At 48.2% G+C, this 24,926-nt stretch overlaps 1 protein-coding gene across 15 annotated transcripts in view; it reads left to right on the plus strand.

Annotated features, from left to right (window-relative positions):
• The window catches only part of DAGLA (diacylglycerol lipase alpha), a 179,950-nt gene that overhangs the window by 70,626 nt on the left and 84,398 nt on the right, over positions 1-24,926 (plus strand). For 2 of the 15 annotated variants that reach the window (XM_075928463.1, XM_075928473.1), the window contains exon 1: positions 16,407-17,318. The exons of the other annotated variants lie outside the window; for them this stretch is intronic. The gene's annotated coding sequence lies outside the window, so the exon portion shown is untranslated. Of the gene's footprint in view, positions 1-16,406; positions 17,319-24,926 lie in introns of those variants that run through there. 15 annotated transcript variants of the gene reach the window in all.

A 24,926-nucleotide genomic window follows, 5' to 3' on the forward strand; every position in this document is an offset into this window, starting at 1 on the left:
GTGGACATAGGTTAAGGTACTTTATACAAAAAATCAAGAAGAGGGAATTTGGATCTTCTCTCCTAGTCTTGGAAATTCTTGCAAGATATTATTTCACTGGAGTTGTTCCTCTTGTTTCCCACCAACTCACATGGGAATACATTAATAATAATTATAGCTCCTCAAATCAAAGGGTTCTCCCTTGGCACACCCTGTGACAGCCATCTCCTTTGTTGTCCTCACCTTTGGTATGTATGCTTACTCTCTTCTTTGCTCTCTTGCCACTGTCTCTACCAAATCTCCAACACCATAGCCAGTATCTGGCTAACATTTCTCAGCACATTAAGAAACTGGTGATTATATATTCAGTGCATATCAGATAATTCACAGCTATACAGGACTTTTCATTTTCAAAGCTTTTCAGAAACAGCTGAAACACCTGCTTTACTGTGATAGCAAAGAGTCTTACTGTATGCACATAGCAAATTCTTGTTATTGAAAGACTTTATTAATCAATAAAGTAGAATTTCACCACAACTTAAGAAGCATCTAATGGCAGCAGAGGAAGGTCCATACTGAATAGAATGTATTATTGAGTTCATTACATCATAGGGAAAGCTCTTCTTTCCACTAAGCAACTTCTGTATTTCATGCCTCTGTAATATTCCTGGATCAGCATTTACTTTCTATAATCCATTCCCAGTCTCTGTGCTTCTTGAGAGAAAGGTTCAGAAAAGGGCAACAAAAATGATTAGGGATTTGGAACAGGTCAAGAGAGATTAAAAAGACTTGGACTTTTCAACTTAGAAAAGAGGAGACTAAGGCGGGATATGATAGAGGTCTGTAAAATCATGATTTGTGTGGAAAAAGTGAATAAGGAAAAGTTATTTACTTGTTCCCATAATATAAGAACTAGGGGTCACCAAATGAAATTAATAGGCAGCAGGTTTAAAACAAACAAAAAGGAAGCTTTTCTTCACTCAGCTCACAGTCATCCTGTGGAACTCCTTGCCAGAGGATGTTGTGAAGACTAGGACTTTAACAGGGTTCAAAAAGAGCTAGATAAATTCATGGAGGTTAGGTCCATCAGTGATTATTAGCCAGAATGAGTAGGAATGGTGTCCCTAGTTTTTTTTTTTTGTTTTTGTTTTTTTGTCTGGAAATGGATGGCAGGAGAGGGATCACTTGATGATTACCTGTTGTGATTACTCCATCTGGGGCATCTGGCATTGGCCACTGTCATTAGACAGGTTACTGGGCTAGATGGACTTTTGGTCTGACCCAGTCTGGCTGTTCTTACATTCTTATATTCTTATATGAAGAAAAAGGGAGACATGATTTTCCTGGCCCTTGTAGGATGAACCCTTATCAAGACCTCCAGGGCCTAAGTCTGATTTAATGGAACTGGAAAAACAGGGCCACTAAACAAGCAAGGCATCATCCCAGAGCCTCTAAAAATTGCAGACCTGGAAGAGCCAGCACTGGGTTTTGGAGAAAGATGCTCCTAGTTAATCATTCCCCCTTATGTTGCTGGACTTCAGCCCTCTGCTCCTGGCATGGGCATGCACACTGATCTGTTTGAAGCCCTGTCACAACTTTCCTTCCCCTCTTGGGGTAGGGATTGTGGAGAGCAAGGCAGGCATTTACTGGGCTAGAGGAGACATCACTTGGGTTGCTGCAGAAATAAGTGTGCTGGCATTGGAGTAACCGTGAATTGTGTGTGCCTGTGAGGTGTATCCTTATCAAAGAGCACACTAGTATGTCTTCAGCGCTTATGTTTCCTGTGGAGATGTTCATGTAATTTCAGGGACATGCATATAGGTGTTCACGTATGTCAGTAGGTGTGTGCCTTTGGAGATGTCCATGTTGTGGTGAGGTGCATGGCAGTAGATGGGGTACCTGTGTGCCTGTGTACTTGCTGACATGCTAGGCTGAAGGTCTATTAGCAGGTGTGAGGCTAGGGGATGTGTGGCCTGTGTTTGTGTGCTTGCCTGGAAGTTGCTGAAGTCTCCAATGTATGTGTAGGCACATATCCTTTTGTCAAGTGAAGGTATTCATGTGCACTGTGTGTGTATGTCCATCTGAGAAGGGTTACCTCACTAATGGGGTTGTTTAATCTGTCACATCAAGGAGGCAGGGGAAGCTAATACTGTATCTTTTCTCAGCTATTTATATGGGTGTGTTTGTATGCGTGTGTGCTGTCACAAGTTTTATAGATTCCTTGGGCACTGAACTCTTGGGCTAGTCAGAAGCAGCCTAGTTTTTGTGTTGGTTTGGCGCTTTGAGGCATGTCATATATCTGATTTTTATCCTTTGAGACATGCTGCATTCACTTCGCAATGAATTACTCTGACCAACCCCCCTGAGCCATGTATTGACACACTCCTGTAATTCCCTTAGGGCAGGTGCAGGGAGTGGTAAGCAGCAGAAAGAATGCAGCCCATCGTGCCGTGCTGAGCTTTGTTCCCATGCCAGGGCTTTCCCATCAGTTGCCACTTTGTTCACTTGCAGATATATTCTTCCTGAACCAATGGATTAAGAGGAGTTACTGCAAGTGCAGGGTAGAGTTAACAGGTGTCTCAGCATACTGCAGAATAGTGAAGCAGAACAGCAGGCTGAATACAATGAGAACCTTGTTAGAAAAGGGTTGGCAGAGGAGGCTGCCGGCAATAAAATCACAAAGAGAAAATGACTCTTTGCAGGACCTGCATGCTGTAAGGCCGGGCCTTCTTCATGCAATGGGCAGAATGAGGTGCTGGTGAGGACTAAACATTTTTTTGTGCTGCAAGACACTAGCTGTAATGACTATAGGTAAGGTTCAGGTGTGCCTTCCATTTTAAACCTTTATTTTTTGTCTTATAACAGGGGTGGGGAACCTTTTTGGGGTTGGGGGCCACTGACACACAGAAAAATCAGTTCAGGGCCACCCACAAGTGAGGAAAAAAAAGTCTTTCACTGTCATGGCCCCCAGCTGAGAAGGGGAAAGACACTCCCCCCATTTCCCATGTACACTAGATCTTGGGGGGTTGGGGAGTGGGCAGACTAGTAGACTTTGTGTGCTCCAGCCCCGTGGAGAGGCGGCAACAGGGCTGGAGCACCAGTGTGGGCTACCTATTGCTGCAGGAGGGAACCCTGAGCCTCAGGGGCCGGACACAAGCAAGCCAACCCCTGGGATTTAGGTTCCCCTCTCCTGTTTTATAACTTCAAAAATACCTTCTGAGTTAAAAATCTGTGCACTTGGCTTTAGCCTAGAGCAGGTGGACTTGGAGAGAGTTGAATGAAATTCTATTAGATCATTTTTCTAATATTAGTGTTTATATACAGGCAGTCCCTGGGTTACATACAAGATAGGGACTGTAGGTTTGTTCTTAAGTTGAATCTGTATGTAAGTCAGAACTGGCATCAGCCGCTGCTGAAACTGATCAATTTCAACAGCCGCTGAATCTGGACACCAGTTCCACTTACATACAGATTCAAGGTAAGAACACCAGGCGTCCCCAAGTCAGCTGCTGCTGAAACTGATCAGCAGCTGATTCCAGGAAGCCCAGGGCAGAGCAACTCTGCCTCGGGCTTCCTGTAGTCAGCGCTGGTCAGTTTCAGCAGCGGCTAACTTTGGGACTGCTGGGGCAGAGCAGCTCGGGTGCTGCTGGCTTGGTCCAGTAGCGCGGCCGCTCCTCGGAGCTACTGGACCAACCCAGCAGCACCCCAGCTGCTCTGCCCCAGGCATCCTGATTCAGCCACTGCTGAAACTGATCAGCAGCTGAATCAGGACGCCTGGGGCAGAGCAGCTGGGGTGCTGCCGGGTTGGTCCAGTAGCGCCAAGGAGCGGTGCTGCGGGACCAACCGGCAGTGCCCCACCTGCTCTACCACAGGCCCCCGGCTTTGCTCCACGTCTCCCTGGTCTGCTGGGGGGGCACTAGCTGAGTCCCTCCCCCCCCAGCAGACCAGGGAGACGTGGAGCAAAGCTGCGGAGGACCCGGGCCGAACCGTGGTGCTTCCAGATCAGCGCCGCAGTCCGGCCCGGGTCCTCCGCGGCTTTGCTCAGCGTCTCCCTGGTCTGCAGACCAGGGAGACGCTGAACAGAGCGGCGGAGCACCCGGCAGGACCCGCGCCGCTTCCAGCTGATCTGGAAGCGGCCGCGGGTCCGGCCCCCGGTGCTCCGCTGCTTTGCTCCCGTCTCCCTGGTCTGGTGGCTCCACCAGCAGACCAGGGAGACGGGGAGCAGCTTTTCTCGCCCCGGAGAAGGCGGGCGGCGGGACCAGGCGTCCCGCTGCTCTAGTTCTCTGGGGCGAGAAATCCCCGTTCGTAACTGCGGATCCGACATAAGTCGGATCCGTGTAACTCAGGGACTGCCTGTATATCAATATATATTAGATTAGATGTCAAAATAATTAGACTATTAGCTTTGAAGCACTGTGTAGAAAGAAATAAACCACTCCATTAATCCCCAACATCCCTGTTCAATGGGTAAGTTTGTTTCTTTTGTGCAGCAAACCGCAGCTGCTACTTTGACCCCCTCAGAATCATTGCTGTTCCAGTTGCTTCTCTCTCCTCCCCACACCTTTTTCCTTATACACTGAGTCACAGACACCAGAGTTATGAACTGACTGGTCAACCGTACACTTCATTTGGAACTGGCAGTACTCATCCAGGCAGCCGCAGAGAACAACAGCAACAAAAGAAGCAGCAGCAAATCGAGCATAGTACCGTGTTAAACATAAACTAGTAAAACAAAAAAGGGGAGGTTTTAAAATTTTTTTGACAAGACAAGGAAACTGTTTCTGTGCTTCTTTCATTTAAGATGGTTAAAAGCAGCACTTTTCTTCTGCATAATGAAGTGTCAAAGTTGTATTAATGCAATGTTCAGATGTAAACTTTTGAAAGAACAACCATAACATTTTGTTCAGTTTTGAATGCTTCAGACTTGTGAACAACTTCCTTCCCAACTTCCTTCTCTGAGGTTCTTCTGTAATTTAAATTATAAGCATAACAATGACTTAAAAGGAATGTTATGGCTGAGCTTTTAATTAGGCAGAAGACAAGACACAATAACCCTGCTGCCCATGTGTATGGATGCATGAGAAACAGGGGCTTTAGTAAGGGATCATAGGACTATGAAATGTGCTGTATGGTTTCGAAAATAAATTATCCTAGTAGAATAGGAAAAAAACCTGCACTCATATCAGTAGTTGTAAATGCAAATAATGAGCACTTTGTGTTATTGGTCATATATCATGTGGGCATGAAAGGAGACTCTCTTGAAATAAACTCGGAAGATAGCAAATGTAGGAGTTCCACTCTGAATTAGCTGATTTAGGTGCTAAAAACGTTAGTTAGTGTTGACTTAAGATAGGCTTGCTTTGCATATTGTTGGACTGTAGGTTAGCTGGAACAGTGCCAAAGCTGTCCTTTAGCTGACTACCATGGAAAACCACCACTTCTCAGGTTTTGGACTAAACTACAAGGACTCCATGAGAATGATTCTCTACCAAGTGTTTAATTTGAACTCATAGTCCTTTTAGCTGAAATAGTTTCATTTAGTCCTTTAAACTGACATCGCTTCACTAATGTGTTTCACTTAGCACTGACATTTGAGGAAATAAATCTGCTGGTGAGTAGATTAGGTAAATGCTGTGTTCCCCTCACCCACCTTCCGCTAATCCCATTCTGGATCACCTCCAGTTGGCTGAGATTTCTGGTCTGAAGCTTCCGTGTTGGCAGTGGGGGGTACCAAACTGCTCCTCCTCTGTATCAGAAAACATAAATCTTCAGGGCAGTACCAGGGGATATGGAGCCATGGCACCCTTTATGTGCTAAGCCTTAAGAAGCACAAGGTCCCATTCCCAAATGGTGCTACCACGTCTGTTTGTTTTTTCCTGTTTGTCGTAGGATGAACCTGGCCATGTTTGCTCAGCTGCCTTGCACCTGACTGCTGACTATTTGCAGAAGGATTTTCATCGACTTTGTATTTCACGGTGGAGGCTTTTGTTTAAATTCTCTTGATTTTTGGAAATGCAAAGTGGCAGAGAAAGATTGGGGATGCTGTGCAGGCAAAGAAAAGGACAAGAAGGTAGATTTGATGGTAACCAAGACTCAGTCACCTTTCTAGGACAATGTAACTGCTGCTTTCAGAAGTAGAGAGAATGTTAATTCCTTTCCATTTCCTTCAAAGCTAATTTGTGATATTCCATGCAGCATCTGAAATCCCATTGAGGTTTCTGTAGCTTTTCCTGCCCCTAACCCTTGCTGTTGGGAAAGGGGTTCAGAGTCTGGAAACAGCTCTGTCTTCTTTGTTCTTTTCAAGGGACCGATGAGAAGTGCAGGGGCTTGAATGTTCACCCTGATGGGTCTTTGTTAGGAATGCAGGGAAGAGGGGTTAATTTTTATCTGGATGGAACTCTGATGAAGGGCTGAATTTTTTTTCCTAACTAGAAATGGATCAGGGAGGGAATGAAGGGGCTTCATTTTTCTGTGCTTGAGATGGGAGAGGAAGCTTTTGTGAAGCAGTCTGTGTTATCCCTGAGTGCCAAAGAGAGTTAATCACACAGTGGAAAATGAGTTGTAGGAATCCAGCCTGTTGCTGTTTTATGGACTCAATAGTTCAATTGCTCCTTTTGTGTGGAGGGAGCTATGGAAGATAGTGCATATCCTCAGGACTGGAACACACACAGCTCTTTATTCCAGGGAGCAGCTGAGCTTCTGGCAGGGCTAGCATCCCATTTTCTGCATCCAGGATAGGCCTGGTGTTGTTTCCTCCATTTGATTCTGTCTTCTGACCTTCATTTCACCTTTCCAGAATGAATTGCTCAAAGGGAATCCAAAGGGCTTTCTTGAATCCGTTTCCGTCACCCCCGTTGGAGCAGTGAGCATGCAGTTGAGAGCTCCTGTTTGCTGTTCTAGTTGCATTGACTTACAGTACATTGTTCAGCAATATGCCTAGTAATTGCTGCTCTCCTCTGGAAGGGCCTCAGCATTCTGGACTTTGCCCACTGGAACGTGCCTGACGTCTTATGGAGGCGATCAGGTGACTTGGTGTAAGCAGGTTCTCCTTGTTCATAAGGGATTTCAGTGACATGAGGTTTGTGTGTATGCCCTGGAAAAAGGACTGAATTATATGACTGAGCCTGGATTGGAATCCCACAGCTGGATTGAACTCTTTCTTGGAATGGCAAAGGAAATGGCAAGAGAATCTAGGGAGTATTTGTAGTAGATTTTTAAATCCTCTTCATATGGTGAGGTGCGTCTAGCCTGGGCACAGTTTCACAGCTGCATTTAGAAAGGGATCAAAGAAAAATCCATGAGTTGCCATATACAAGACCTTGACCTGAGACTGAAGTAACCTTGTTATCTTGATCCTTTGTTGGTGTTCATGTAATTAATCTCTTGAGTGAACCCCTTGCAGAAAGAATACTACAGTGCCCAGGAAGTTTTACACTGTATATTCCAAGCATATGTACAAGCTTTTTAGCCACGTTCTGGTTTCCAGTGTTTCTCTTTGCTCAACACTCTGAGGCCTTATTTACAGTGGAATTTGGACCTGTACCTCGCAATTGGTGATGACAGAACAAATGGAAGCTGTAGACTAGATAAGGAAATGATGCTTAGTTGTCGAATCCCGCCTTAAGTGTAGATGATACAGTGTGAAAATATTTGAGCCTTTTTTGAATATATAGCAATAATCAGGGCAGCCTTGTCCACTGAGAATTACAGGTCCCATATCTGCCAATGTAGACGTAACCTGACTGTGATACACAGTACTTTTAAACATGCTCAGCTATGAGGTCCCGTTTCTTGTTTTGTTATAAAGAGGGTTGTTTCCACAAGTTCTGTCTAACTCAGTGTCCACAGAAATTATAGGTCCCCAGCTAATTTGAGTTATTAATATGGGTTATATGTAATGGCTAGCTCAGGCCCAAAAAACTCCACTCACTAATAGTTAGTAGAAATGTTTTCTTGTTTCCTAAATTATAACATTTTCTGCAGAATTTCACTTTTCCTTTAAATGACTACAGTCCTAGGCCACATGATTGTGAAGAAAATCTGCCCAAAAGCATCTTATTGCTAGGAGCTATGGTCCTGGCGATAAAGCTACCACCCCTCATGTGTGTGTGTGTTTGTGTTTTTTAATCGCTGGGAGAGTTCTCTCCTGGCAATAGAGAGTGACAAGACTGTCCATGTCACTGTGCTGTAACGTGTGTGGTGTAGACATACCCTCTGTTTGCAGGCAGGCACTAGGGATGTGAATGGTTACCCAGTTAACCTGTAAGCCTAACTCACCATTAAGGTTAACTGGTGGGTGTTGGAGCAGGTCCCTATCTACTGTGGGAAGGGGGCTGCTCTAGTCCCGTGGGGGAGCCTGCCGCAAGGGAACCAGGGGCCCACCCTAGCCCAGCGATGGGTGGGGAAGCTGCTTCAGCCAGACTGGAGCAGCCCCCCCTTTAAATGGTTAACTGGTTAAAAAATATTTTAAACCAGTTAACCAATTAAATGGGATTTTACCTCTTTAGCAGGCACAGTACTCTTCTCCTTTTGCAGCCTCTGTGAACTAATGAGGGCAGTTACCTAGGCAATGTAAAATCAGAGAGAGAGAGAGAGAGATTTCAACCTACTTTTTCCAAAATGTTCACTTATTTTGTGCACCTAAGGTTTTGTTGAGACTCCTGAGACCTGGTTTTTAAGGTGTCTGAAAGTGCATATCCAATAGCTTAGGTGACCCAATTTAGTAGACATTTTTTAAAATTGGGCCTTGAGTCATTATAATTTCAATACATTAGAGTGTCTCTCTCGCTCTTTCTCTCTCTCTTTTTTTTTTGCTTTCCTCACAGGTGGCTAATGCAGTGTTCATTCCTCTTTGCCACCAGCTGCTGGCTGGGTAATAGAATGCCAAGTATTATGCCTGTGACTTGAACTTGCTTGCAGCAGGCAGGAGACTTAAGATGACTGTTCTAGCTCTGTATCTTTTTAATCTCTAGCTTCTTTTCATATGGTCCTTTATGTGATATTTTATTTTGGGATTGCCTGACTCAACACAGCCTGGCTATCCTAATTCTTTTTCCTTTGTTTGGCTCTGAAGATGCGTGTTTCAGAGGCTTGGATTACCCCCACCAGCACCACTGTCAGCACACACTTTCACTCTCAAAAGTGGCTTTCCATTGCTCATGTCTTGTTTAGTCCCTCTTACTTGCCTACTCTCTGTCCTGCTCGAGTGCCGTGGCTGCTGGGAATTGCAGCTCAAGCATAGAGGCAGACTCAGTAGGTACTTCAGCTCAGGAGCATCCACAGGAAAACATTCCTGCCTGCTAGTGGCCCAGCAGATCAATCCCTTTCCCTCCCTGTCAGCACCTTTCACCCCCCCCCCCCCCCCACAGTTCAGCTGTTCCATGGTGTATAGAAGGCACTGGGAAGGGGGGAGGGGCAGGGAATGGTGTGAGTTCATGGGAGAGGGTGGATTTAGGTGGGAATAGGCAGGGAAGAGGAGGGGTGGGGGAAGAAAGAGACAGAGTGATGGGGACTGGGAGGAAGGGCTAGAGTGGGGGCAGGGTCTTGGGTGGAATGGTGATGGGAGAGTGTAGGGTGAGACCTTGTGAAAGGGATAGGGCAGGGCCTGGAGTTGAGTGGGGGTTAACACCCTGGCAGAAAATAAGAAGCCAGCACAATATCTACCCATGGGAAGGAAATAAGGCTGTGCTTATTGTTTCCTCTTTGGGCATTTTTCCCTTTCCCAGGTGTACTGCTGCTTGACAGCTGGAACATCTTTCAAGTTTCAGTAATGCCAGGAGAGATCAGTGGAGTGTTGATGAATTATTGATCATTTTATTGTGCTAGCATTTTTGTTTCCTCTCTCACCACGATGACCTTTCTGGACTGTTGGCAAGACTATTTTCTTAATCAAAACAGGATCCTATGTGCTAATGACTGCTCTTCAGCTATCCACTATCAACTAAACTGTGATTGAGAGAAGGACACAAGGAAGGAAGGAAGGAAGGAAGGAAGGAAGGAAGGAAGGAAGGAAGGAATATGGGAGCACTAATTTTATTTTATTTTAAGGGAGTTCAGACTCACAAAGTGTTGGACAAGACACCTGCACAGTTAGGTTCATTTTAGAGATTTGATGCCCTTTATCTGAAACACTGAGGATTGGATACCATATGAGCTACCCCATTGACCTGTTCTAGTCTGACAATTCTTTTCATCACACTCTACTTGCTCCTGGGTAAGGCAGTAGATCTTGCTTCCTCCTCGCTTGCTGTGCACTGGCCCATAAGAGACATATTTTCTGGATGCAGCTCCTAACTAAACTGTCAAGAGGCCTGATAAGCAGGAGTCATTGCTGGAGAAGGTACCAAGTTCTTCTTCGAGTGGTCCCCGTGGGTGCTCCACTCCAGGTGTCGGGTCCCGTCCCGGCGCCGCTGATCGGAAGTTTTTCATAGCCGTAGTTGGGCCGGACCGCGCATGCGCGAGCGGAGCGCGCGGCGTTCGCGCCTTTGCAACGGTCCGGCCCCCCCCCTTGTCAGTTCCTCTCAGCCGCCCGTGGTCGCTGGCGGAACGCCGTTTCTCTCCTCACAGGACCGTTTAAAAAAAAAAAAAAAAAAAAAGAGAAAGACAAGAAAAAGAAAACAGACGAAGATAAAGAATAGTAGTTAATTTAAAAAAAAAAAAAAAAAACAACAAACAAAACAAGAAGAGGACGAGAGAGGGAGATTATGCCTGGCTCACCAGGTTTTAAGCGGTGCATACACTGCAAGGAGGCTATGCCTGCCTCCGACGGGCATGAAGCCTGTGTCAGATGCCTGGGAGAGTCGCATGTCCCGCAAAAATGCGCTCATTGCGCAAAGCTGACTCCCAGAGCGCGGAGAGAAAGAGATATGCGCTTAAAGCTCCTCCTCTGTGATAAAGCGCTACAGCCTTCTGAGCAACATCTATCAGGAGCGCCCGGAGGGCACGGTAACAGAGCGAAGTCTCCACCGGCAACGGGAACGCAAAAGAAAAGGGCTTCCCCTGCCCGTTCCCTCCCGCCCCCCTCATTGTCCCGTGTGTCTCAGGGACATAAACAGGGAGCCTCCGGGGCCGCGAGACAGCCGGAGAGATCAAATAAGCCGCAGGCGGCAACATCAAGCCGCACGTCATCGGCACCGGCTATACGTCCCGCTGAGAGCGCAACTGACACGCAGCGCTCGGCACCGCTCCAAGGGCTGGAGCCGCGGCAGTCTGCCCAGCCGCGAGTCAGAACGGCACCGCAAATGCCGGCACTGAGTCAGGGTAAGCCGGCACCGGGTCCGGCACCGGATGCAACCCTGCCACACGGCACCGCGGAGCTCAGTGAGCATAATAAACAGAGCGCCCCCCTCCGTGCCGACTCGGCACCGGCCGATCAGCTTGCAGCTGCAACGGCACCGCAAGAACAGCTGCCTGGGGTGCCGGCTAGGGCAGTAACACAGCAGGACGAAGCAGTCCTGCTTAGTCCTCCCCCTGCCCATTCTTCTTTATCAGTGCAAGGGGGAGACACTCCTTCTGTCTCTGCAGTCCCCACTAAGGCTGCTAAGAAATCTGTCACGAGGCATTCAATTTCACCCTCACTCGAGCCTTCAATCTCTCCCTCTCATTCACCAAGCATTACTCATCGCACATCTTCTCATCACCAAACAAGGTCCCCGCGATGCAGATCAAGGTCTCGTTATTCTGATCGTCACGGGCGATGTCATCGTTATTATAGGGAATCATCATATAGATCTCGTTCACCAAGTTATTCCCCCCCAAGATCCTATCATAGGAGGTATGCCAGTAGATACTCCTCCCGAAGGTCTTCGCCTGATCATCCTGATCATAGGGGCCATCAAGCATCCGAATATGAAAGGCATCACTATCGTCCTGGCCGTTGTTGTTGTCATACCCCTCATGAATCGCGACAATTATCACCAATTAAGGACTGGAAGGGGGCGTCATCTCGACAGCACACCCACTCACCTTCAGTCCAGCTATCTGAGCCTGAGGAAGGGCAGATATCGGATGTGGACGATCAGCTGCACAATATGTCACAAAAAGATATGTCGTCATCCTACCCTGACGACGCACTGTTTGAGGGGGACCCATCTCCCCCAGACGACACAAAGGACTTTCAAGATCTGTTTAGGAGAGTGGCCCAATCTCAGGAGGTTCAGATATTGGACACTCCAACGAAACAATTCAAGCTCTGGAGGAACCTAAACCCTAAACAACAATCTAAGGTCGCCTTGCCTATGGACGAGGCTATCCTCCAATCAGCTGCGGAAATCTGGCGTACCCCGGCTTCGACTCTACCAACGTCAAAACCGGCAGAAAAGCGATATTTTATAGCGTCTAAAGATTCAGAATTTCTTTTCACTCACCCGCAACCAAACTCGCTGGTGGTCGACGCAGCTCTCCAAAGGGCTAAGAACCCGCAGCTGAAAAATGCGGGCATTGATAAGGAGGCGAAGAAACTGGATGCCTTTGGCCGTAAGGTTTACACATCGGCCACGTTGCTCCTTCGCATAGCGAATTACACAGCTCTCCTAGCCAATCATAGCTTTGATAGTATAACAAAGCTTACTGAGCTGTCTCAGAGATCATCAGAGACAGACAGGGAGCTACTACGGTCTATTCTCAAGGAGGGCTATGCGTGTTCAAAGGCCAATCTTCAGATAGCTATGGATATAGCTGATACAGCGGCTCGGGGAGTAGCAACAGCGGTATCAATGAGGCGATCTTCTTGGCTCGCCACGGCCGCGGTACCTAAGGAGCTGCACTCCAAGGTAGAAGACCTCCCGTTCGATAAGATAAAATTGTTTGCGGAGAAAACAGATGAGATCCTTCATACTGGGAAGGACTCAAGAACAACGCTTCGCACGCTCGGCATGTACGCACCACCATTCCGTCGCCGGCGTTATTTCCCATACCAGAGACGGTATGACTATCAGTCGAGGAGACAGCAGAATCGCCCCTTCGACCAAGCGCGATCGAGACAGCGCCCCCAGCGGAGGCGTCCACCACCACCTAGAGTGACAGGCACGGCTGCCTCAAAGCAGCAAGTTTGACTCCCTGGTCGAGGGCAAGCGCACACTACCAATCAACCTGGACAAACCCATGTTCCACCACCGCTTACGACCTTACTACCACCAATGGGTCGAGATAACAACGGACAAATGGGTACTGGAAGTCATAAACAACGGCTTCACCATTCCTTTCACCTCCATCCCCCCCACCACCCCACCCTCCCCGTACCTGTTCAGGGACCCATCTCAAGAAAATCTCTTGCAACAGGAAGTTCATCGTCTCCTGGATATCGGAGCAATAGAGAGGGTCCCCGATCAGTTCAAGGGAAGAGGGTTTTATTCCAGATACTTTCTAACGGAAAAGAAAACGGGGGGTTGGAGGCCCATTCTCGATTTAAGAGGTTTGAATCGTTATCTTCGCAGACAGCGTTTCAAAATGGTGACCCTGAATTCCATAATACCGTCCCTCGATTTAAACGATTGGTTCGCTGCCCTCGATTTACAAGATGCGTATTTTCACATCACAATACATCCTGCGCACAGACGTTTTCTACGATTCATGATAGGCCACGATCACTTTCAATATCGCGTTCTACCGTTCGGGCTGGCGTCAGCACCCAGAGCGTTTTCAAAGACCCTGGCCGTCGTAGCAGCTTATCTGCGTCGGTTACAGGTGATAATATATCCGTACCTGGACGACTGTTTAATAAAAGGTGCCACGCAGCGAGAAGCGTCACAAATGGTGGCGATGGTCGAACAAACTTTCGAATCACTCGGCCTCCTTCTAAACAAGCAGAAATCGACACTTATTCCAACTCAGTTTATAAGGTTTATAGGGATAAACCTAGACTCACGCATGGCAAGAGCTTACTTACCGCAAGAAAGATTTCAGGCAATCAAGGATCTTGTCACTATACTCACTGGCAACATGACCATATCGGTACACAATTGCCTTCGTCTCCTCGGGCACATGGCAGCGGCCACAGCAGTAGTTCCTCATGCACGCCTCCACTTGAGGAGCCTTCAGCATTGGCTATCCACGGTTTACGTCCCCGTGAGGCACGACATTCAGAAGCTAGTGTGGTTACCTCCACATGTTCAGAGATCGCTGCAGTGGTGGACAGAAGCGAGAAACCTTCTCACGGGAGTTCCATTCCATCGACAGCAACCAACAGTGCAGATAACATCGGATGCCTCGCTCATAGGCTGGGGAGCCCATATGGACAACGAGCGAATACAGGGCAAATGGTCGCTCAACGAGAGGCGTCTGCATATAAATCTGTTGGAACTTCGAGCAATCTTCTACGCATGCAAACACTTTCTTCCCCAGATCAGAGGGCTTACAGTAAGGATACTGACAGACAACGTAGCGGCGATGTATTATGTCAACAGACAAGGGGGAGCACGATCACGTTCCCTATGCGCCGAAGCAGTGCGGTGCTGGAATTGGTGCATACAGAACAACGTAAGCATAACAGCATCGTACTTACCTGGCACCGCCAATGTAATTGCAGACTCCCTCAGCAGACAGTTTCCCACGGATCACGAGTGGGAAGTAAGGACAGACATTCTATCTGCCATATTCCAGAGATGGGGTACTCCACTGGTAGACCTATTTGCAACATACGACAACAAGAAATGTCACCTATATTGCTCGAGAGCGGGGCTCGGCAAGAGCTCTCTCGGCGATGCGTTTCTGATCAGGTGGAAGAAAGCACTTCTGTATGCGTTTCCTCCCACGCCGCTTATCTCCAGAACACTAGAGAAAATCAGGTTAGAGGCAGCAACGGTCATTTTCCTAGCTCCAGCATGGCCCAGACAAGCCTGGTTTCCATTCTTACACAGGATGTCAATTCAACCACCTTACCTTCTCCCTCTCCATCAGGATCTCCTCACTCAGGAAGGGGGGACACTGTTACACCCCAGGCTGCAGTCCCTGCATCTGACGGCGTGGCTTCTTACTGGTTGAAAGGAGATGAAAATCTATGCTCCGAAGAGGTCAAGACAGTACTTCTTCATAGTAGAAAACAGTCTACACGGAATACCTACTTGGCAAAGTGGCGGAGATTTTCTGACTGGTGCATTCAGAACAATATACACCCCCTATCGTCTCCTCTACAGAACGTTTTGGACTACATCCTTGATTTACGAGAGTCAGGTCTTACGCTTTCGTCTTTAAGAGTGCACTTGGCAGCCATCAGTGCTTTTCATCAACCAGTAGGGGGTTCTGCGCTCTTCTCTCACGCAATTACAAAAAGGTTCTTGAAGGGACTTCAAAACTTATATCCGCCACGAAGCGCGCCCTCTCCTTCCTGGAATCTCGATTTAGTGCTGGATACCATTATGCACCCACCTTTCGAACCCTTGGCATCGGTTTCGCTACATATTTTAACGATGAAAACAATCTTCCTGCTTGCAATTACATCGGCGAGACGGGTAGGGGAATTGGGGGCGCTGATGGCAAGCCCCCCCTTCACTGTTTTTTCCAAGGACACAGTAACGCTCCGATTACATCCGGACTTTATCCCCAAAGTTTGTTCTTCTTTCCATATCAATGAACCTATCGTTCTTCCGACCTTTTATCCCAAACCTCATTCCTCCAGTAGAGACGCTCTGTTCCACACACTTGACGTCCGACGTGCACTGTCGTTCTACATAGACAGAACGCGCCAGTGGAGACGAACCGACAGGTTGTTGGTATCTTTGGCACCTAGATCGAAAGGCAAGGCGCTTTCCACTCAACGCATTGCAAAATTAATCACACTCTGTATTATGGAATGTCATTCAATTAGAAACAAACCTCTTCCTTCATTACCTCGGGCTCACTCCACGAGAGCTGTAGCGACTTCCACTGCATTTGCAAGGGGAGTTCCCCTGGCGGATATTTGCCGTGCGGCTACTTGGGCTTCTAGTATAACTTTCGCACGGCATTATGCCATAACGAAGAGGTGGGCTTCAGACGCTGCAGTAGCCTCTGCGGTACTGTCCACGGTAGAAAATAATTGACCCGGAGCGCGTTCTGGGTTACTGCTTTGTACTCACCTGGAGTGGAGCACCCACGGGGACCACTCGAAGAAGAAGAAGAAGTTACTCACCCTGTGTAGTAACGATGGTTCTTCGAGATGTGTCCCCGTGGGTGCTCCACGCCCCACCCTCCTCCCCGCTCCGGGTCTCTCTGCTTTGTCTTTCAGGGACCGAGCGGTGAGAGGAACTGACAAGGGGGGGGGGCCGGACCGTTGCAAAGGCGCGAACGCCGCGCGCTCCGCTCGCGCATGCGCGGTCCGGCCCAACTACGGCTATGAAAAACTTCCGATCAGCGGCGCCGGGACGGGACCCGACACCTGGAGTGGAGCACCCACGGGGACACATCTCGAAGAACCATCGTTACTACACAGGGTGAGTAACTTCTTCTTCCCTTTTTCCACATACTACTTCTCTTTGGTGAGCTCAGCAGCTTTTGTTGAGAGTAATGGTTTTGTCTCATTCACATTCTCTTCTTTGTGTTATTAACCTTGGTTCTGATTTTATTCCGAATGGTTTCATGCTGCTTTTTCATACTTCCCATCGGCTCATTGCAGTCTGCAACATGGGGCTTAGTGGAATCCGTCTATGTGTGACTAGCTCTTGTTTCCTATGTATCATTAGCTTGTGGAGTAGGAATTCCTAGTTGGCTTTTCCTCCCCTAGAAGTCGGTCTTTTGTTGTTGATCATAGATACTTTGTAATATGTGCTGTTAGTGTAGAAACATTAATGACCATAAAGAATTGGTCTAAGGAATTAAGCTCAGAGTTGCAAGTCAGAATGTGACGTTGTTCTGATCCTGGTTCCTCCACTTTGATTTTGGGCAAGTATTTTAGCCTCTCTGTCTTTATTCTCTCCCATAGTAAAATTCTGCACAGCTGTTTGAAAGTACAGAGTGTTGTACCTAGATTTTCTTATTTCCATAACTGCAGCTACAGTCCTCCTTTCCCTCTCCTTAGTTATGCAAGAGGTTCTCTTCTGCCTCACCTCCCCTTACCTCACTCTTGCTTCTCTTTATTGACTGGCTCCTGGCACTGAGTTGAAGCAATGCCTCTCCTGCAGTGACATGCCATCCTGACCCTACACTTGAGTGCTCAGTGATTCCTTGTTTTCTCATGTCTACAGCTGCTGGAGAAAAATCTGTAAATGAGTGGGAGTGATGGCAGCAAGGAGCTAAATATTTTTGACTTAATAAACCATTAAGGCAACCAGCTGGAACATTCCATCAAGACTTTGAGTGATTATTCAATTCACTAAGAAACATACACACCCTGGAACCATATAAAGGAGTACACTATGGTCCTCACAGTAAGTGACTCTTCTGGAGCCTGATTAGTTACATCAGCAGAAAATAACTTGTAATATAATGCCACTTTGAGAGGATTATGGAATGTTGGAGCTATAAGGTTCCATGACAGCTGAAGGTTGCAGGAGATAAAAGTAATGTGTAAATGGTAAGGAGAATGCTAAATTGAGGATGTACCTAAGACGGGGAAATCCAGAGACCAGTTGCAGGGATGCTCTGGGCTAAGATAAAGAGAAACATGTGACTGTCATTCCCAAGAGTTTCCAGAGATGGTGGGTTTTACTGCTCTAGTCCCAAGGATCTGTAGTGATATGGAGATTAATTATGGAATGAAGCACTAATATCTATATCTATATCTATATCTGTGTCTTCTTTCTAACTCCCTAGTCCTTTGGCTTCTTCCCTAGTATTGAAGAAATGGGGGTAGGAGGTTGGAAAGGCTGTGGAACAACAAGATGGGCAGTATGAGTTCAGTATAAAGACTTCTGGGAAAAGGAAAGTTGTTGAGGAAACCAAGGGAATGGGGATCAGGTAGGGGAGGGAGTGGCTGTGACAGAAAAGGTAATGAGGTTTGGGAGAATATCCTATCAGGCTCAGCAGAGATGATCACAAGGCTCATAGCTAGACAATTAGAGAGTCAGAAAGTTTAAATAGATCTTTTAAAATTGGGTTATCTGATTAAATCATTATTGGCCTGGAAACTGCTTCCCATTGTCTGCCATGAACTACCTTTGGGGATCAGGGAGAGGGGATGTCGGTGGTGATGGTGGTAGTGAGAAGCACTTTCCGTGTAATCGGAGGATGAGGAACAGGTCAGAGGCCTGTTACCTAGGCTTGTGCCGGAGATATATGAATGCAGATGATGTGCTGCGTGTGTGTGCAGAATGTACTGTGTGATGTGCGTGGGTGTTGTGGAGGAGGGGTGTGTGCTGGGTGTTCAGAAGTGTAGTGATTGGTCTGTTTGCAAAGAGAAGGGCTCTTAGTTCTAGGTTGCCAGAGGCTGTAGATGAGGCTTAAATGAGACACAAGTTCACAGAAATCTTGGACTGGTGGGAGATGAGAATCAGTTTCCTGCTTTTCTTCCCTACCCCCCAGGCATCTTCAAAACTCGCATGCAAGGCAAGTTCTGTCTTCCTTGCTTCCGTCAATAGCTGTTCGTTCTGCAGCTACCTAGTGGGAACAGAGTGAGACTGATAAGTAAGATAACATCAGCAGCAGAGTAAGAGGCTATTAGAGAAGGGTTACAAATAGGACCTCCTGGGAGAAGAGGAGGCATTTTGTTTCTCTGCCCCCATCAACATAGGGTGATGCTGGTACCCGTGCTTCTCCTTTTCATCTGTGGCTATGTGGAACTGAGTTCAATTGGCAGGGTTTGACTGCTTCTGTGGAGGTGCAGCATGCAGGAGTAGCATCAGTAGCTCAGGCACAATCCACTGGGGGAGGAGGGAGAGGAAAGAAAGACTGATAGAGCAAGGGGGAACTGTACCAGTTGTGCAGTCAGCATTAGCAGTAGTTTAGGTGTCATTTGGTCATTTATTTCCTAGGCCATCAAGGAGATGGGATGTGCTGCAGAGACAGTGAGCTCAGTTAGGTATGTGAATGGTTAACTAGTTAACCGGGTACCTGGTAAGCATCACCTGTACCAGGGAGCAGCCTCCTGCCCATGGACAATTGCAGATGGAAGGCTGCTTGAGCCCCCCCAGGTGCTGGGAGCAGGAGCTGGATGTGCATGGGAGCCAGAGCATCTCTCCCCATGCACTGGACTGCCCGCTCCTGCTGCCTCTGCCCCCATGTGGGGGGCCAGGAGCATAAGCCAGGCCCCCCACACGTGGGACTGTACCCCCCCGTGTGAGGGGCTGGCAGCGGCAGTTAAGCATGAAGGGAAGGATGCTGGAGCGGGGTCCCACTTAATCGATTAAACCTGACATTAAAGTGGTTAACTGATTAACCGAGATTTTATATCCCTAGGCTCAGTCCCAGCGGGGAGATAGCATCCTGCACTTTTCTTTAGCTGACTGAAGGAGCTGTGTTGGCCCAGGCTTCAGAAAGAGCCATTTGCAGCAGGAGGGCGGGTTTTGGCTACACTAGGACATGTTAGGGCTGCTATATAACAAATGGAAAGAACTGGGTGGGGACCCCGGTTCAGACAAGGGAAGCATTGGAAGATGTGAAGATTGAAAAGGAAGAAGGGGAAAAAGAGACTGGCTGCAATAATGGAGGTGTGGGCTGAATGAGGAAAAGCAATGCAAGCGATGGAAGGCTGGGGGTAAGAGAGGGAAGGCAAGCTTGTAGGGCTGGTGGTAGATAGAAGTGTTTTGTGAATAGATGAGTGCAATTTCTAGCTGATTTTGGTGTATGTGTATTAGAAATTCATGTATCCACAGTACAGCAGAGATGAGTGTTTACTATGGAGTGGAGTGCAATTTTTAGTGCTTGTGTGTGTGGCATGAGAGGTGCCCTGTGCATAGGGGGAGTGCAGGTTTTAGAGGGTGTGTATGGGATGACTGGGATTCTGGGTTGTCATACTGCAGCGCTGAGCTCTGGGGAGTGTTATTTATAGCAACAGCCGCTGAGGCAGGGAAAGTTTGCTCAAGCTGTCATTTGTGTGAGCTGGAGAGCCAGTCTCCCTCCCTCCCTTTTTTGCTTTCTTCTGATTTTCACTGTAATTAGTGAGCTTTTTATGAGCAGGGTCAGGAGTTGGCATCTTCCTTTGGAAAGACAACATTCTTCATGCAGGATTGAGAAGAATTGATCCTCTGGGATTCTTTATCTGTGTCCCCTGCTGTACCTTGAGGGTCTGTTCTGTACCCAGATTCCTACTTGTGTGTGTGGGGAGAGTGCTGCAGACCCATGCTTAACTTCCAGCTATAAAAACCCTGTTTTCTAGGGTCCACAGTCAGAACCTAAATATTCCCTTTGGGCTTAGATGTAACAGCACCATTTGTCTGTCAAATGAAAAGCTAAAATAATGCTGTATGTTTTAGTGTTTAGGCGTGGGAACAACTTGTTTGCTAATACAAGGCCATTCTGTGCTCTTTTTCTTCTAGAATCTGCTTCCTCTTTAAAACAGAAAAGGTTCCTGTTGAGCACAGAAAATAAAAAGGACAGAGTGATAGGTATTTCCACAATAGAAATTCAAGCCGCTCCTTCTATGGCCAGTAATGTGAGGTCTCTCCTTCTGGATATACCACCGTTGAGTAAGGAAAGAAAATATCAGATGGGGGCTGCAACTCTGTTGTGCTTTAGGCCTTTTGCAAAATTTGGGCAGTTCTTGTTCTTTCTGATAAACGTTTGTATATCTCAGAAAGTGCAAGAGCACATGCATATATATGGATTAGGTCACAGAGTATCAAGCCAGAAGGGACCACCCAATCATCTTGACCTTCTGCATGCCACAGGCCGCCAGTATCAACCAATACCTGCACATTAAACCCAAAGTATTAGAGCCCACAGGAGACTAAACTATTAGGGGCCATGGGTGCAAAATAGGAGGGATCAAGGTGCACCGGTGCCCCTGCAATTCTAGTGATGTCTGTATGCTCAGATAATCCTGGCAAGTGACCCCATGCTGCAGACGAAGGTGAACTCACAATCTGAGCTGGGGAGAAATTTCTTCCCAGTCTCCATAGCTGGTGGTCAGTTAGACCCCGAGCATGGGAGCAATAACCAGCCAGCCAACCATGTAAGATAACAGACTGACTACTCAGTGCCTCCTCAGAACACTAGCCTACTCCGTCCAGTGTCCCATCTCCAGCCATGGCTATCCCTGATGCTTGAGAGGAAGATTAAAAACAAGACAGCCCTAGGATACATTGGGGAGAAAAATCCCTTCTTGACCCCTTCTGGTGACCAGCCCTTTAGGAACATAAGAATCAAACTGAAAGGGTTCCCCCAAGGCTGCTAAGTTCTGCTCTCACCATCATAAGTAATCCTGTGATGCATTCATGTTCATAAATTTGCCCCCCTCTCTCTTAAACGTAATTAAATTGTTCACTCTTGTGGGGAAGCTGTTCCAGAGCTCACTCCTCTGATGGTTAGAAACCTTCTTCCAATTTCTGGCTTTAATTTGTTCATGGACAGTTTAACATAAGAACGGCCATACTGTATCTGAGCAAAGATCCATCTAGCCCAGTATTCTGTCCTTCGACAGTGGCCAATGACAGGTGCCCCAGAGGGAATGAACAAAACAGGCAATCATCAAGTGGTCTCTCCCCTGTTGCCCATTCCCAGCTTCTGACAAATAGAGGCTAGGGACACCATTCCTGCCCATCCTGGCCATTGATGGACCTATCCTCCATGAATTTATCTAGTTCTTCTTCGAGCAGTGTCCCGTGGGTGCTCCACTATAGGTGTCGGGCTTGTCCCGGCGCCGCAGGTCGGAGAATTTTCATAGCCGTAGTCCGCCGGACCGCGCATGCGCGAAGCGCGGCTCGTGCTCTTTCGCGCCGTTTGTGTTTGCGCAGTCCGGCTCCCGCCAGTTCCTCCTGACCGTCCTCGGCCGCGGGTGGAATACTGTTTTCTCCTCAGACTCTGTCAGGCTGAGAGAGAGAAAGAACTTTTAGGATTTAGTTAGTTTAGTTCATAGTTAGTTCTTTCCAGTTATATAGTGACATTACTTTTAGTTGTAGTCGTTAGTTTAAAAAAAAATTATTTTCTTCAGAAGTTACCTGTTAATAGTTTCTACTGTAGATAGTTTTCTTCTTACCCTGTCAGAAGAAGACAGAGGTAACCATGCCGGGTTCTCCCGGTTTTAAAAAGTGCAGCTCGTGCCGCGAAGCAATGCCTGCCTCCGACGGTCACGCTCTCTGCATCCGCTGTTTGGGTGAGGGGCACATACCCCAGAAGTGCCCTCACTGCTCCAAGCTTACCGTGAGAGCGAGGAAGGACAGGGACATGAGGCTCAAAATGATCCTCTTTGATAGGGCATTACAGCCACAAGATGGAGCAAATCCCGGATCCCTCCCTGCTCCTTCAGCTGAGCCGTCCTCAAAGAAGGCAAAGAAAAGACCATCGCCTTCTTGTTCCCTTCCCCCGACGCGTGTTAGCGTGGGGGATAAACCTGGTATCTCGGGCATGCATGGCTCTAAGGCAAAGCCCAGCCGCAGTACCTCGGCGCCGCAGCCCGCGACTATTCGGGCACCTAAGTCATCGTCGGCACCGAAGCCGTTCCCAGCACCGACGTCACACGCGGCACCGAGAACACCCGCTGAGCCGCCAACAGCGGCACCGCAAGCGACCCCGACGCAGACCACTCCTACGGCACCGATTCCCACCTCGGCACCGAAGGAACCTCTGGCACCGAACGCGTCGCCGGCACTGCGTCGCCCCCCGGCACCGTCAGATGCTTAGGCACCGCGCGCTTCGCCGGCACCGAGTAACTCGCCGGCGCCGAGCGACTCTTCGGTGCGGGAACTCACTCTGGCTCGGGAGTCTGTTCTCCCACAACGTTCTCCGCCTTCTGACATGGCACTGTCGGCACCGATGGAAGGAAATGTGCAGCCTGCATGACCTTCTGTGGGATGAACTGCGTCATCCACGCACCGAACATCGAGGAGAATCATTACACCTTCTCCCTCACCAGAAAACATCCAATTTTCACCTGAACCGCCTTCTCCTTCATCAGGACTCTCTCCCCAATCTATCAGACACTCGCAGAGGGTTTACCATTCTCCACGTGTCTCGCCAAGATGCCGTTATCACCGGTCACCTCCACCGACCCCGAGATCCAGAGAACGATCTCGATCTCCCCGGTCTCCATCACGCTCCGGGCGCTGTGCGTATTATACCTCTCACAGATCCCGTTACTATTCTAGATCTCCGCACCGCTCCTCATATTATCATAGGTCACCGGAACACCGTTATTATAGGCACTACTCCCAGTCTCGACATTCCTCGGTGTCCTACTCTCCTCATCGTTCACACACACCACCCAGCAGGGACTGTCAATCCTTACCAGCAACAACCAGACCACCAACTCCATCAGGTATCCCGCCGCCCCAACCACCTGAGCCTCAGGTACTCCTACAACATACCACTGAGGATGAGTCTCAACATCAATCTCCTACCGACCAATCCTCTTCCTCTCCGGATGATGCTGTATTTCAGGAAGACACATCTCCGTCGGACGACCTTCGTCAGTTTCAAGACCTTTTCAGAAGAGTGGCGGTATCACAAAAAGTACAGCTTGCAGAAGTTCAGCAGAAATCCCACCACTTGCTTAGAAACCTTCATCCTTCACAACAGGTGAAGGTGGCTCTCCCATTGGATGATGCCATCCTGGAGATTGTTGATGACATATGGCAGCTGCCGGCTTCTGCACCGGCCACCAACAAAAAGGCAGACAAAAAATATTACGTTCCAGCGAAAGGGATGGAGTTTCTTTTCTCTCATCCTCCACCGAATTCTCTGGTCGCCGATGCGGCCCAACAAAGAATGAGGAGCCCGCAGCAAAGACCGAGTGTCCCGGACAGGGACATGAAACAGCTAGACCTCTTCAGACGAAAAGTCTACTCGTCTGCTACCCTTTCACTCCGGATGGCAAATTATGCGGCGCTATTAGCTAACCATAGCTTTGATAACTATGCCAAACTAGCGCCCCTACTGGACCACCTACCTGAGGGCAAAAGGGAGGTCCTTAAAGCGGTGGTCCACGAGGGCTATACAGCTTCCAGAACAGCTCTTCACATAGCTCTGGACATGGCTGATACCGCAGCGCGTACCACAGCTACATCCGTGGTCATGCGCACGGCCTCGTTGGTACACCAGGCGGCAGTTCCTAAAGACCTTCTGACCAAAGTCCAAGACCTACCCTTTGACAGACAGAATCTCTTTTCTGACAAAACTGATCAGGTGCTACATTCGGGTAAAGACTCTAGAACCACACTCAAGACTCTGGGCATGTATACTCCTCCCTTCCATCGGAAAAGGTATACTCCATATCAGAGACAGAGATCGTTCGCCTTTCAGCCATCCCAATACAGACAGCAGGACCAGCAACGCAACCGGCAGCGACAGCAGAAGAGAAGACCTCAGCCAAAAACATCTGGCCGTCTAAATGCCAAGCAACAAGTTTGACATCCCAGCTGAGGGACTGTGCACTATTCCGCTGAACACCCATCCCAAACTTCCACAGGCATTATTCCACCACCTCCTGAGACCTTTCGAACACCGATGGTCTCACATCACCACCGACAGATGGGTACTGCAAACAATCACACTAGGGCATACCATTCCATTCACCACTCTACCCACCCAATCCCCCCGTCCCATCCCTTTTCAGGGACCCATCTCACGAGCCTCTCTTACAACAAGAGGTCGATCGCCTCCTCGCCATCGGAGCAATAGAAATAGTACCAAAACAGTTCCGGGGACAGGGGTTCTATTCTCGATATTTCCTAACAGAGAAAAAATCAGGGGGATGGAGACCGATCCTTGACCTCAGAGGATTAAACCGGTACCTCCGGAGGTACCGCTTCAGAATGGTTACCCTAGCCACTAACATTCCAGCGCTTCACAGCGGAGATTGGTTCACGTCCCTCGATTTACAGGACGCCTATTTTCATGTAGTGATACACCCGGCTCTCAGACGATTTCTACGTTTTCAACTAGGA

The sequence above is a fragment of the Pelodiscus sinensis genome, chromosome 4, assembly GCF_049634645.1.
Source record: "Pelodiscus sinensis isolate JC-2024 chromosome 4, ASM4963464v1, whole genome shotgun sequence".
In the NCBI taxonomy this organism is placed as follows: domain Eukaryota; kingdom Metazoa; phylum Chordata; order Testudines; family Trionychidae; genus Pelodiscus; species Pelodiscus sinensis.